The sequence below is a fragment of the Anarrhichthys ocellatus genome, unplaced genomic scaffold, assembly GCF_004355925.1.
Source record: "Anarrhichthys ocellatus isolate YVR2014 unplaced genomic scaffold, GSC_Weel_1.0 scaffold5972, whole genome shotgun sequence".
Taxonomy (NCBI): Eukaryota; Metazoa; Chordata; class Actinopteri; order Perciformes; family Anarhichadidae; genus Anarrhichthys; species Anarrhichthys ocellatus.
In genome coordinates, this window is record NW_022285946.1 from 1 (window position 1) to 3,161 (window position 3,161).

Below are 3,161 nucleotides of genomic sequence, written 5' to 3' on the forward strand. Positions count from 1 at the left end.
GTTCATAATGGATACGCAGTGACGGTTCATAATGGATACGCAGTGACAGTTCATAATGGATATGCAGTGATGGTTCACTGCTCTGAGCAGCTTTCTGTGCATTTAAGGATGTGAGACTCAGGATGTGGTTTCAAACACACAAACACAGATGACCTGTTTTAACGGAGATGTGGTTCAATGAGCTCTGGAGGTAAAACTCTTTAATATTGGACCTCAAATGACATGAAATCTAAACTACATACTGATATAATATGAATAATGTTATCGATTTAACAAAAAGACACCACGTCTGTGTTTCTGTGCATGACTCAAACTATTTTTATGAGGAAATGACTAAATTGACTAAATGTCCTTCAGACAACCTCATCAATTATTAATGTTTGTTCAGAGGTTATCATTTACATTTTGTTTCATATTTGTTCTCATAATTATCAACCAAAGATCTTCTTCATCGTCACGAGTTTTGGTTCATTCATTTAAAAACAAAATAAAATCTGTTTAATGAAATCTGTGACTTCATACGTTTAACTGTTAATTAAAAAAGTATGAAGTCTGTCAACAACCCAACAAGCTGAAGCTGATAACACCACCTGTGTGATAACACCACCTGTGTGATAACATCACCTGTGTGATAACACCATCTGTGTGATAACATCATCTGTGTGACAACACCATCTGTGTGATAACACCAACACCACCTGTGTGATAACATCATCTGTGTGATAACACCACCTGTGTGATAACACCAACACCACCTGTGTGATAACACCATCTGTGTGATAACACCACCTGTGTGATAACATCACCTGTGTGATAACACCACCTGTGTGATAACATCATCTGTGTGATAACACCATCTGTGTGATAACATCATATGTGTGATAACACCACCTGTGTCCGATAACACCATCTGTGTGATAACACCATCTGTGTGATAACATCACCTGTGTGATAACACCATCTGTGTGATAACACCACCTGTGTGATAACATCATATGTGTGATAACACCACCTGTGTGATAACACCACCTGTGTGATAACATCATATGTGTGATAACACCACCTGTGTGATAACATCATGTGTGATAACACCACCTGTGTGATAACACCACCTGTGTGATAACATCATATGTGTGATAACACCACCTGTGTGATAACACCACCTGTGTGATAACACCATCTGTGTGATAACACCACCTGTGTGATAACACCAACACCACCTGTGTGATAACACCACATGTGTGATAACACCATCTGTGTGATAACATCATCTGTGTGATAACATCATATGTGTGATAACACCACCTGTGTGATAACACCATCTGTGTGATAACACAATCTGTGTGATAACACCACCTGTGTGATAACACCATCTGTGTGATAACATCATCTGTGTGATAACACCACCTGTGTGATAACATCACCTGTGTGATAACACCACCTGTGTGATAACACCACCTGTGTGATAACATCAGTCCGACAGAGGAAACTGTTTCACAACACGTCTGGTTTCAGAGCTGAGGTCTCTTAAAAACAACACAAACATATTTCTGTTTTTATCTGCTCGTTAAAATGCAGAACAGCGTTTCAAAGAGGGAACCAACTCAAACCAGTTCAAATGCAGATATTACTTCCACTTAGCACTTACTTAGCATCTATTGTATTCATATTAGTTTGTGGCACTTATTGTATTCGTTTGTTTCTGCACTGTACGTTGGCTCTGGTTTATGCTCTTAGATGCTTGTTTGAAGAAAGGAGATGCACTTATGACTTCTGGTGACTAGTTCTCTCGAAAACCGATGTTGAATACACTTATTGTAAGTCGCTTTGGATAAAAGCGTCTGCTAAATGACTGTAATGTAATGTAATGTAGTGTAATGTAAAGATCTATATACAAACACTGTCGTTGAACATAATGGTGTGTTTTGCAGAATCGTCCAGCATGGGCGGTTCTGTCTGGTGTCGGTCTAACGACTCGTCTCTCGTCCCTCCAGGTATCTGAAGATCGTCCATCCTTTAGGAACTCACGTCCTGCAGACGGTGCGAGCCGCCCACGTCATCACTACGGTGACCTGGGTTCTCCTGGTGGCCACGATGAGCGCCTACGTCTCCCTGTCTCTCCTCACCAAGGAGCCGCCGCTGTCCTCCATCCCCAATGCTTTCAACTGCGACATCCTACAGAGCAAAGAGCTCAGGCTCTTCTACAAGATGATCCACTGCGCCTCCGCCGCCATCTTCCTGCTGGTCCTCGTCTCCCTGGTCTTCTTCTACCACGGTGTGTCCAGCAGGCTGTCGTTCGCGCAGCAGAGGCAGCCGGCGTCCTCCGGGTCCAGGAAGCTCGCCAAGTCCCGCAGGAACATGCTGGTGCTGGTCAGCGTCTTCTGCGTGTGCTTCGTCCCGTACCACCTGGTCCGCCTCCCCTACGCCTTCCTCAGGGGGCGGTGCCTGTGGAGCCAGGCCTTCTTCTACCTGAAGGAGCTGACCATCATGGTGTCGGTGCTCAGCGTCTGCCTGGACCCGCTCATCTACTTCATCTTCTGCAAGGCCTTCCGGGCCCAGCTGAGCCCGGGGAGGATGTCCAGCACCATGCAGGCCCCAACGCCGAGAGGAGGAGCAGCGACGGGCCAATGAGCAACATCCGGATCAACAGGAAGACGTCGCTCACCACCTCCACGAAGCACATGGGCGTTCTGTAGACCAACGTCAATCACATCACTGTGAATATGTGGAGCCACTGAGCCAACAAGAGACGCAGAAGATCATTCTGACACGTGGTCGGCTGTTTGACTCGTGCACTTTGGAGGTCGCATGAGGGCTCAACAGATTCTGTTCAAGCTATTTATAAGATAATATATGAGATAATATATGAGATAATATATGAGATAATATAACCTAAAGTCGTGATGGGAGAACCATCCCATGAGTGTATTAAAACATGGTCTTTGTACATTAGACATATTTACAGTGACCTACACACTCAAACTTGGAAGGTGTGATATGAAAAAGAAAAATGAATTTGAAGGGTGTTGAATTGGTGCAGAATGTTCTGAATACTCTGGAACTTACAGTGAGAAAAGAGAAGTGTTCGTCGGCCCTCTCTGGAGGAGAGTTTCAGGAGTTAAACACATGAAATGTGACATGTGAATGAACAGATTTATAGA

At 44.1% G+C, this 3,161-nt stretch overlaps 1 pseudogene; it reads left to right on the forward strand.

Moving 5' to 3' along the window:
• Nucleotides 1-1,915: 1,915 nt before the first annotated feature.
• LOC116380050 (P2Y purinoceptor 14-like) lies at nt 1,916-2,790 on the forward strand (annotated as a pseudogene).
• Nucleotides 2,791-3,161: the final 371 nt, after the last annotated feature.